This window comes from Neopelma chrysocephalum, unplaced genomic scaffold, assembly GCF_003984885.1.
Source record: "Neopelma chrysocephalum unplaced genomic scaffold, ASM398488v2 Primary Assembly neopelma1_280, whole genome shotgun sequence".
Taxonomy (NCBI): domain Eukaryota; kingdom Metazoa; phylum Chordata; class Aves; order Passeriformes; family Pipridae; genus Neopelma; species Neopelma chrysocephalum.
In genome coordinates this window covers 1-12,006 of record NW_020897942.1, presented here as the reverse complement: position 1 = coordinate 12,006, position 12,006 = coordinate 1, and the positions used below count along the sequence as shown (strand labels likewise).

The window sequence follows — 12,006 nt, the reverse complement described above, 5'->3', positions numbered from 1 at the left end:
TCCGTGAGCTCTGCAGTGTTCCAGGAATCCTTGGGTTCCAGGAGAGCCTGCAGTTTCACAAGGACCACTTGAATCCAGGAGGTTCTGCAGGGTCCCAATGGCCCCTGGATTCTGGGAGGTTCAGAAATATATCAGGGCTCCCTTGGTTCCAGGAGGACACACATGTCAGCAGGAACCCTTGGTTCCAGGAGGTTGGACAGTGTCCCAGAATTCCTTTGATTTCATGAGGCCCTGAATTGTCCCAATGGACTCCTGATTCCATCAGCCCCCTCAATGGCACAGTGGTCCCTTGGTTCCATGAGTTTCCGCAGCGTCCCAGGGTTCCTTTTGTTCCATGTGTGACACCTGCAGTGTCACAATGGGCCCTGAATTCCAGGAGTTTTCCCAGGGTGACAGTGCTCCCTTTCACCAAAACTATAAAAAAGGGAAAAACAATTAGAAGTTCCCTGATAACCATGGGGTGATTCTGACAAGTGAGGCAGAAATTACCCACTGCCCAGCAAAAACCAGTGGGGCCAGCCAGTGGTCTCTGCCTTGGCAGCCCAGTTTCCCCACTCTCATCTCAAAATGACCAGTTACACTGAAGCAAAGAGCACTGGAACCAGTGCAATGAGCCCCAGTCTGACTTTCACACCTGCCCACGTGTCCTGTTTTCATCTGCTCTACAGACTTCCTTGTTTAAAATACAATGGAAAAATGAACAGTTTTTGAGGTGGTTTTGGCTTTGGGCTTGTTTTTTTTTTCCCCCCACTGTTCTCATTAACCTCATTTCAAATCTCTTTCGGTGTTTGAAGATGAATTAAAATTTTGAATGATTTCTAATGTTAATGCCTTGACCGAGGTATCAAAACATGAAAAAAAAAATCCCACCACAAAGCTGTCCATTATTGTCACAATCAAACACTCAGAAGTACTAACACGAGCGCAGTGAAAAACCCATAAAGAAGACCATTAAAATAATTTTAATATTTATATATTATTATATTTTTAATAAGCTTAACATAAGGAAATTTAATTACTGGCATTAGCTTTCCCCACCTCCCAAAAAGGTAATTTAGTTACATCTTAGTCACCCTTGAAAGGCTCTTTCCAGCTGGGTTGGCCTCTGCCTTAGACACTCATGAGATCTGCCAAAACCAATTTAAGGGCAAATTTCCCCACCAGGTTCAACTGCATTGGTTTTACCAAAAACTTTGCAAGTAACCCCACAACTTTCATCTCAAACTCTTCTCTCAGCCTTGTAAAATAATTAGCAATAAACAGACCTGATAATGTGTTATAATTAAGAACACGTTCTTGTTCTCAGACTTATTCATACATCAAAAAGATGCCACAGGAACGGCCAAAATATTAATGGCAACCTCTACACTTTGGAAATCTACATTTGGTTTAAAAGATTTCACAGTGGTTGTTTCCTTAGGAATTAAGGCACATTTTACTAACAAGTTTCAATAAAGTTACAAAAAGATCTTTCTCCACTAAGACACATGCAGTGATCCTAACCTGAGGTAGACACTGAAAAGCCCAATTTTTTTCTTAGCTGTCATGAGTCTTTCATTCCTTCTGTGACATCAATTAGGCATCAGCCCATTTTTCAAGCTGCTGTTATCTACCAGCTCCTGGTTGGGTTTCCAAGCACAGTATTTTGGCCACGATAAAATCAGGGACCTGGGCAGTCCTGTCAGAATGACAAAGAGTACTGACACTCCCTGCCAAGGGAGACAAACCATTCCCAACCTCGACCAAAGGTTCAAGGCAACAATTCTGAAACAAAATTTACAAAGTTTTTCTCTTCAGTTTTTTGCTGCAATTCTCTGTTGCTCTATTAAAAGACCACAGCAGTAAAAGACAATTCCTGGTGGCCAAACCCAGGGCTTCAGTCACTTGAGGTCTATTGAAACCTTCTGTTCCTCAAGTGTGAGACTGAAATCCAACACATACAACACCCACACATAAAACACCAACACACTGACCAAGTTTTCCAGAGTGAAATCTGAGGCTTCAACTTAAAAACTGAGGTGACCTCCCCTGGAAACAAATTCACTCCAACAGAGGGAGCTGAGTGGACAGAATGAGGCTGTGAACAAACCAAACCTCAAGGTCTATGTCTCAAAGTTCATTAAAGCAAGGTTTTAGTCTCAAAGACACATCCCTGGTAACTTTGACACCGGAGGAAAGAGCAGACGTGTCCTTTCTGGACAGCAAAGTCCATCATGAGTTCCTGTCAGAGACTGCACAGAACATGAGTGCTCTGGACAGCCCTAGTTCTGCTTTTACCACCATCAGATGTTCTGTAAGCACAGCAGTCAAAGCACAACTCAGGTAGGTTTGGGTATTTTTAGCTAAGGCTGTTTGCCAGGTTTCTCAGATTCAGAGAGGAATTCCCAGTAAGATGTGACTTTATTCACACATGCACTCTTTTTTGGGTGTTATTTTGAAATAATAAACTTTATTGCATTAAGCAAAGTATGTCAACTTCAATAAAGTGTTTTCGATTATTTTCCCTCTTCTCTTAAAAAAATGGAAAATAAACATCAGGGCTTCAACTAAACATTATCTGTGCTAACCAGAGAGGGCAATACTGGATCTTTCAGGATCCACACATTTGGATGCTTTTGCAATTGCTTTTTGAAGCAACTTCTTTTGTAGGCAACTGTTTCACTAAGTAAATTAAGGCTTCCACATTCACCCACTTCCTTAGGTAAGGATTATAAACCAGAAAAGGAGGGAAGAATTACTCGGTGTGTAACTGAAAGCCCAAAGTCCTACCCAAGAAACCAGATGTGACAACAGCTCATTTACAACCCAATGAGAAAACAAACAAAAATGCACACAGAAAGATTTAGGAGTCATATGAAGATGAATATAAAAATGGAACATGAGTCACATGTTTTAGAGATTCGAGCAGATGAGTGGGGACTAGAAAGGTGTCAGTGGATAGCACAGGAAGAGTTTTGAGGAAGAGCTGGAAGGAGAAACATGGCAAGAAATATGCTGTTCTACACAGACCTGCAGTGGGAAAGACAGTTAAGACTTCTGAAGGAACAAAGTAATAAAACTCACAGAGCCCAGGAGTAGAAGAGATTCAATACTTGCCAAAAAGCATCAAAACTAAAGCTCATGGACACGCATTAAAAACTGAATTCCTCCAATTCATGAATTCCACTCTTTTGCTTCAGGACTGAACTCAGTGATAAAACTGGTCAGACTGAAAGAACTGGCTCTAAGAAACTGCTTCTTTTAAAGAAATGCATATGTTCCAAAGCACAGTGCTACAGGAACACAGCTTCCCACAAAAAAGTTCATCCATGTACACAAAATGCAATGGATGCCCTCATTAAAAATGCAGAATCAAGGCATTTTTGAATTTTAAGCAGCCAGAAAGACAAAAGGACCTGTGTCTGTCCACAGGCAGCCCCCAAGGAAGCCACAAAACGTGCCAGGGACAACAAAAGGTCAAGACCAAATTCCTTTTAGTTAAGGAAACTGGAGAAGATTCTGTTCCCGTATTCATCCAGTAGAGATAACTTTTTAATTATTAATTTTAATTTTAATTTTTCTACTCAAGCCTGCCAGTTTTGTGGTTTTTTGACTATATGAGGAATGATTTGAAGTCTATCAGCTATCAGTTTAATTTAAAAAAAACAAAACCAAACAAACAGAAAACTGTCCTGGCATTACATATCATTTTGTGCAAAGACAGACCTTCGTGAAGGTCTTTTTTTAAAAAGCTAAGAAGTAAATGTTATTAGGAAGAACAACTTACCAGTCCTTCGACCAAGAGCAGCTATTTTGCTTACAGTGAGCAAATCAATTCCTCCACACATCTGTAGGGAAAATGGGATATTAAAATACCTGAATTAAAATTAAAAAACAATAAAGAAATAAAGAAATCCTAAGAATCAAGCATTAGCCTATGAGTATTACACAAGTCCCATACCTAAATGAAAAATAAACAAACAAGCATTACAGATCACAGCATATGCTACAAAAGACATTTTATAAAACACTTTCAAGTATCGCTAGGGATGTGTTATCAAAGAACCTGTGCAAACCACCCAAGAAATTCAGGCCCAGTCCTGTACACAAACCCCTTGAGAAATTACCACAAGAAAAACCCTTTTTTTTTTTTTCTTAATTTTTTTGAAAACAATCAGGCAAGCATCAAGTGGAAATGAACTTCAGCAAACTGACCTGCCCTTCACAAGATAAAATAAAATACCCTTTTTGCTGAGAGGTGGGATCAGCTGAATGAAGGGCAAATAATGTAACACATTTCTATGGAACAAATTATCTACTCTATCCCAAAATTATCCCTGTATGGGCAAGGCCCGAATGTAAACCCCTGACTTTGAAAATGCTTATTGGCAATCTACATCAACAAAACTTTAACCACAGACACCTTAAACAAAGGTTGGAAGATTAAACTAAGACCTAAAGCTCTGAAACAACTCAGGAAGTTCCTTTTTACTGTGAATTTGGACTGTGTGAAATTAGCCATAAAAGTTACCCTCCTCACATGTATGAGCAAACTGCTTCTCTTGTGATCTCTCAGAATCTACTTATATTAAAACACAGCCTCAAATACACAAAAATTAATGACCCTATCCAGTGACAGCACACTGTGCAAGCCTTTAAATTCTTCTCTTCCATTGGTATCTACTCAGATGCACAGAAGGAAAGCTGTGATGAACAGAACTGTCATTTCTTTGTTGATGGAATTTATTTGAAATTATTATGCAAAAAGATCCCTTTAAAAAGGGGAAATGACAAAAAATTATATTAGTAAACTGGCATAAACATGGAGAATACACAAAGGAATGTTACATTTAGAGGTTTAAAACACGTATTTAAATGTGCTCCAGCAGCTGCTATGAAATGGAAGCACAGAACTTGTGCAAAGTGCCCACTCACCATTTCAGCAGAAACACAACCTGGCTGCTGAACTCTGATCATCCAAGAGGCCTCCACCAGTCACTCAAAGCATGAAAAATGAACCAGGTCAATACATTCACTTAGACCCTTTAAATCTCCTTCTGCCCTATATGTAACATTTCCCTAAAAAAAGGCCACTTAAAAACTACAATCTGATATATGAAGACAGGAACAGTTAAAGATTGCAAGATTTTCAATTGACAGCTCTCAACTGTCTTTAATAACTCACAGCACAGCTACACATTCATCACCTGCATTCAAGCTGGTTCCTGTTGTCTTTAGTTCAGAGGGAGCACACAGCTACAGCAGTTGCACAGAAACTCTAATGAGGATATTTAATATGGCTTTCTGTCACCACAGAGCAGCTGCTTCCAATGACAAAGACTCAACCCAGTTGTGTTCTGACCTCAGCACCAGTTTGCAAAAGCAATCTCATGTTTGCCAGAATGGCACCACTCAGCACTAGTGACACTTCTCTACTTGCAAGTGAACAGGTGAACCAAACAAGGAGTTTTGTAAAAACGCCACCAACATGTTGATAACACTTTACATTTCATTCACACAAGTTATTTTTCCACTATTACAAAATATACCACTGTATTTCTGAGTTTTCCAATTTTAACATCCAAAAAACAATCAGTACCAAACTACAGAATTAATCACAAAAGCTGGAGTTTATGCCCAGAGCCACAAACCACAGAGCTTGGACATACAAGTCTGGGCTGAAAAAGAATTAACCTTTCAGGTCAACACCTGTATTTCCTATAGTTAATAAACATCAAAGTCTTTTAATCAGACTATTTGCAGTAATTGTTGTAGCCCATTAAAAAAAATCCATCTCTCTCTAAAAATAAACATGACATTACTTTTTTTAGGTAGTCTAACAGCTGTGGCTTATATTGACTTTAAAATTACAGCTGCTGTAAGCACAGCACAGCCTCTGGCACACAGAACACACCCTGAACCAAAGGGCCACGGCTCCTTCACCCCAAGACTGGCACTGCTGGCTCCAACCACCAGCACAGTGTAGCTCCTTTTTACAGCAAGAGTTGAGGTCAGACACCCAAAAGCTATTACCTGATATCAGATTCTCTCTTGGGATTAATCAGGATTTTGGCAAAGATGACGTGTATCACCACACCAGTGCTCTTCCATGGAAGATGTCAAAGCTACAAAAAGCAATTCTAGAAGAATACTTCACATGGCTTCATATCCCCAGAGGAACAGCTTCCTCTGCTGAAAAGGTTATTGGGACTCAACCACAGAGGTTCTCCTGACGCCCCCAACCCTCATGAGCAGCTGCAGGGCAGCCAGAAAGTTAAAACTTCCCTCAAGTCCCAGCAGTGTGCATCTAACCTACTGAGGTCCACCTAACGTAGAGATCAAGCTGCCATGTGCCAGATAAACAGATATTGCTCTTCCAAGAAAAGGCAGCTCCAAAGAGCTCAGAAAAGTAACAAGGGACAGGTAAAACTGCCTTTATTTTAATACCTACTCAGCACAAACAGCATCAGGACAATACAGGAAAGGTGCAGACCATTAAGGCTGAAGGGCTCAATTTTGTATTTAGCATGGAACATGTAGGTCAGCCAAGATCTGCTCCTGACACCGCAGGGTTTAATTTTAATCTTTAATTTTGCTATTTTTTGAAGAGCAGGTCAATTAAAAGTTGCAGCTTTAGACATTTCAGGATTTAACATCAGGAACACAAGTCTTGGGTCCGACGGGCTCAGTCCCCTCATTATCATCAGACTGGTCTTGCCTTCATTGTAACAGACTGTGCAATATCTGTGGGTTTGATCCTCTAAACTGAAAATTCACATGGGATTTCAGATATGCTCCGTTGTTTATGAGATCATTTCTAAACACAAACTCTTAGTTCTCACAGATCCCATCAGACAGTTTCACAACCAAGTTCCAGAACACACTGACACACACATTTGCACATCAGCCCTGTTTGCTGCAGGACATCCATGATCATGGACATGTCCATTATCTGTAAATATTATCTGAATTCTGCCTTGCACAGCAGCAGTGACTCACTGCAGATAATGGTTTAGTACAACCTGGAGAGACATTTTCATAAAGCTTTGCAAAATTGGCCCACGATTTTTTACATGAACGGGCTGAAGGCTTCATCCAAGCCAAAGAAAACAGCTGCACTCAGGTGGGGGTTCACAACTGTATTCTTTAATTATCACCATCAATTATGTAATTTTAAAAAGCAAATTGTCAAGAGTGTTTTTGAGATTCCTGACACAGGGGTCTTCACGAAGACACCTTGTGCTTTGAGGTCCTGAGCACACACTGAGGTACCTGAGCATGGGAAGCTGTGAAAAGGAACCAGTTCAGAGAGGCAAACGAGCTCTCCAACTTTGAATTACACAGTGGGGAAAGCCTGACTCAAAGGAAACATGTTACTCTGACTCTAAATGCAGAATCCTAAAGTGTAAAAACAAATTATAAACATTAGAAAGCTGATTTGTTTATACTGCAAGGAGGAGAGCAAGACAGCTCATAACACTTTAGGCTTTAGAGTCAAATTTACACCAGAAAGAGAATTTTTAAGTTTATTGTAGAAACTATTGATTGGAAAGGAAAAGCTTATGAGTGTCCCTAGCTAATGAATGAATACCCTGAACTAAGGAAAAGCACTTCTGAAGTGTGGTTAGGCAATGTCCTCAGGAGATGGCAATTCTCAGAGCACAGCCTGGCTTTACTACGTGTCACCACGGTCACTGCAGGTTGTTAAAGTTGTATGTGAGTGACCATAGAAATCTTCAAAGGTGCAGGAGACATGAACATTGCTGTAGTCAGTACTTACTAACAGTTTTCAAATGCACTAAGCTTGAAAGAAAATAAATTCAACAAGGTAAAACACTGCAGCTTAAATGTTTAATGCTTATTTGGAAAAAAAATATTTCCAGCGTAATTTAAAAAAAAAGGACAAACAAAAAGCCACAACCCAGCATAACATACCTGGCACAAACAGTACACAATTTTGCTCAAGGACTTTTACCCAACCAGTCATCTGAATCTTTGGAAGAACAATATCCAGTGAGAGCCTTCAAAGAAAAAAAAGAAAAAACAAACCCAGGTTTGTCTGAAAACAAGGTAGAGACAGATCTCACCTGCAGTCCTGATGTTCTTGACTGACAAACTTGCTGAAAACACAGAAGGTGTCTTTCAATTCATAAAAATGTGACCTACACTACAATAACAATATTCTATCCTTGCCAACATCAGCCTTTGTGTTCCCAAAAACAAGAAACAGGCCCCAAAAATCTCCTCTACAAATACCTGAAGTCTCCTGTTACTGCTGGTACTGTTGTCAAATGCGAATTCTACAATATCCCCAACCCTTAATGCCACAAACTCATTAAGGACAAAATACAATCAAAGTTTAATGCAGGTTCTCACTGGTGAAATGGGACATTGAATGAAATGGATTGATATGAAAATACTGCCCTTTTCCACAAATACAAGGCATATGGATCTATATACACAATTATAAAAATAACAAGCCACTTAACAAATAGCCTTGAGAAACTCAAATTTCTACAGAAGTAGCACAGAAACATGACATTATTTGAAGACAGTCTACCTCTATCTGCAAAAAAAATAAAAAAAAGCTTTCTAAAAGTCCAGATACTTAACAAAATGTATCCCCTCCATATAAAAAATCAGATGCTTTTTTTTCTTCCCATCTGCACAGTAGCAAAAAGGCAAATTTTAAGATCAAAAAAAAATAAGGAAATGAACATACTACCACAAATTATAGCCACTCCTACTTGAGAAAATAAGTCACGAACGATTCCTCTGAAGCCACTCAGAAAATAAGGTATTGTTCATGGCATTCTACCTGGAAAAAAAAAAGGATAAAAAATTTTCCTTTAGAAAAGCAGAACAAGTCAAATGCCTGAAATGTATTGATCTTTAGGCAATTATTAAGTCAAGAAAAACTTATGAGAGCAGTAACTGTATCTTTAGAACTCAACTCTAAAAGTAAAAGTACATTCTTGGCTGAAGAAAAACGCACTGGAGATGAGAGTGGCTGACACACAACACACATGATCTGTGTTTTTCATGACTAACTGCGATCTGCTCTTCTGTCTTCCATTACTATAATTTTGAAAGACTTAGAGATCAAATGCAAGTTTAACATTTTTTTATTGAGTAACTTATCACTCAATACCCCTCACCCCTTGTGCTTTTTTTTCACATTAAAGTCTTTAGAAGTAGGCTATGCAAAATTAAATAAAAACCTTTAGTGATAGCAAAGTTATTTCAAAATGGCTTCTGTCATCAGCTTCTCTGAATTTTAAGTCCTAACTTGCTTGATCTTCCCAAAAAACGCATCTTTTTTACCCTTCAGAATACAGTTTTAAAGCCTTCAACTTCTTTAACCTTTAATCAGATCCCAAACCATGGTCTTTAACACAAGGAACACTATATTTGCACTACCTCTAGCCAACTTTTCTCGCCTTTTGTGAAGGCAAAAATAGTATTTTATTTATATTTATCATCACCACTACTCCATACTTAAGAAGAAGTCTGGAATCATTCGGTAAAGACACAATTTTAAAAAACATTCATTGCTAAATTAAAAAGTATCCAAATATAAATTCCAATTCCTACACCTTAACTATAAAACAGCAGAGCTGGTCCCGCCGCTCCCCCTCACCCCGCGCAGGCAGGACACGGGCGGGGGGTCCCCGAGAGCCCCCGCGGGTCCCCTCAGCGAGCGGGGGGGGTGGGAGGGGGGGGCAGGGAGAGGCAGCGCCCCCTCCCCCTCCCGGCTCCCAGGACATTTTGTTTTTCCTCCCAAGGACAAAGGACAATGAGGAGCGCGGAGACTCCGGCACTCACCCTGCGAAGAGCAGCCCGCTGGCCGGCACCGGGGGCCCCGAGGACGGGGCGCTGCTTCCCCGCTCGCCCTTCCCGCGGCCAAGGGCGGCCCCCCGCCCGCCCGGCGAGGGAGCGGCGCGGGCAGCGCTCGCAGCCCCGGCGCCATTGCTGCCCGCCCGTCCCAGCCCCTCTCGGCAGCCCCGCTCGCCGCCCTCCGCAGCCACGGAGCCCCCAGAGTGCCGGGCCCGACTCGGCCTTCGAGCGCGGCACCCGGGGCGCCGGCCGGGTGTCCCCAGAGCGAGCGGCCGCTGCTCCCCGGCCATCCTGTGCCGTGTGTGTGAGGGAACCACCGCCATCTCCTCTCAACTCCTTCCTCCCCGCCCCCCGCACAACATGGCCGCCCGCTCGCTCCTCAGGGAGAGGCGGGAGCGGGAGCGGCCACCGCCCCCTTCCACTCCCACCAGGCCGGGCCGAGCCCACCTCAGCCCGCCCCAGCCCAGCCCCGGCCCCGCTCGGTCCGAGCGCCGCCTTCTCTGCCAGACCCTTCTCCAGACATCTCTTCGTACCCTCGCCTGCCTGCACTGATACACAGCGGGGTTCAGCCCCCCCTGAGGTGGCTGCTGGCGCCCCGCATCTCGCGGCCCCGCTTGCTGCCATTCCACAAACAACACCTCTGTTCTCATCAGCCTGGCCCAGGGGGAGCTCACCCCCCAGGCTCACCATAGAGAGCGGGGCCACAAACCCCTCTGCTCTGATCCGAGTACACACCCTGTGTTGGGCACCCTCAGCTCCTGAGGAACGGAGCCACAACAACCCCATCACCCGCCCCTCTGCCACATCAGTCCCAGCCCTCGTTTACTGCTGCTCAGAAACAGCACAGACACCTAAAGAAAACTAGGTGTCCTGCTTTCTTTAGCCAACACCATAGAAACTGTCTGGCGTGCCAACCTCACCAGGACGCTGTCTCCTATATTGACTACAGCCGTGGAAACCACTTCAGATCTCAGCAGGATGGAAGGGCATCCCCCCCATTCCTGGTCGCTGCCCTCAGTGCTGTCCCCAGCCCCAGCTATGGTGTTCCTGTGCGAGAAGCACACCCAGCAAACATGACTAGAATTAATATTTACATACTTCAGCAGTCACTTTAAATTATATACATGCTTTTGCCTTCTTTCATTTGCCCAGCTTACTCCATGAAAACCAAAAATTTTCCCATTCTTCCTTTTTCATACTAACAATGTGAGTAGTTATGGCAGAATTTAACCAACAATGCCTCAAGTGATTATGGAAGGTCTCAGGAACCAATCTGGCTCTTGAAATCACACAGTTGGACTTCTAGCAGCTCTCTCCTGAGCTGGGTCCTGGAAAAGCCTCAAGGAGGTGGTCAGCTGAAAAGAATCAATCACTATGACTTTGAACCAAGAGATGTATTTCCTTTGAAGATACAGAGAAAAGCTGACCTCATGTATAGTATAGCAGGGGATATCTACTGCTTGTAGACAGTGGGATAAGGTGTTACCATCTTCAAAGACGAGATGGTGGGGGTCCACTAAAGGTACTCCCTTTACAAAAAACACCACTAGCACCCAATGTTATACCTCCAACGCTCCTTTATTTTTTTGGAACAGCGTGTCTACTAACAACAATTTGTGGGCTTTGGGGTTTTGGGGCCAATGTAGCATAATTTTCTGCATCGTTGGGACCCGTTGCTAGGGGCTGGTTCCACGTCCACGAGCGCTGGAACACTGCTAGGCGTCAGGTGGTGTGTCACAGGGGGGCCCTTTGTGACATCGCACCACAGCACACGTGGTCAGCACAGCCCCAGTGCCAGCACCATTGTCCGGCAGGACAGCGACGCGACAGGACGGGAGCACGGAGCTGGCGAGGATCTTCTGAGCACAGCTCCAGGCTTTCCCTGTTGGCCCCTAGTGTGATAGGTTTTTCATAAAGCTTCCCACTTCCCCTTTCCCTACTTCTAGTAGTTATCTAGTAGGATGGAGCAGAGACCCCCCAGCAAGCCCAGGGTGACCTGGGAGGAGGAGGGTGCTGCTCAGGAAAGCGGCTCTCCAGAAGAGCCCCATGAGGTGACCTGGGCGGAGGAGGGTGCTGCTCAGGAAAGCTGGTCTCCAGCAGAACTCTCCCAGTGGATCCTGGTGAACCCACCGCAGACAGGGACGGGTGAGTGAGGGGACTGGGCAGGGCTGGGGCTCTGCAGCACATCCT

At 43.3% G+C, this 12,006-nt stretch overlaps 1 long non-coding RNA gene across 1 annotated transcript; it reads right to left on the bottom strand.

The window, feature by feature from the left end:
• Positions 1 to 2,711: 2,711 nt before the first annotated feature.
• LOC113977928 lies at positions 2,712 to 8,027 on the bottom strand. The gene is made up of 3 exons (XR_003537444.1): positions 7,915 to 8,027; positions 3,767 to 3,827; positions 2,712 to 3,009 (listed from the first exon to the last, which is right to left on the bottom strand). It is a non-coding gene; the product is annotated as an uncharacterized LOC113977928 (long non-coding RNA).
• Between the last annotated feature and the right edge of the window lie 3,979 nt (positions 8,028 to 12,006).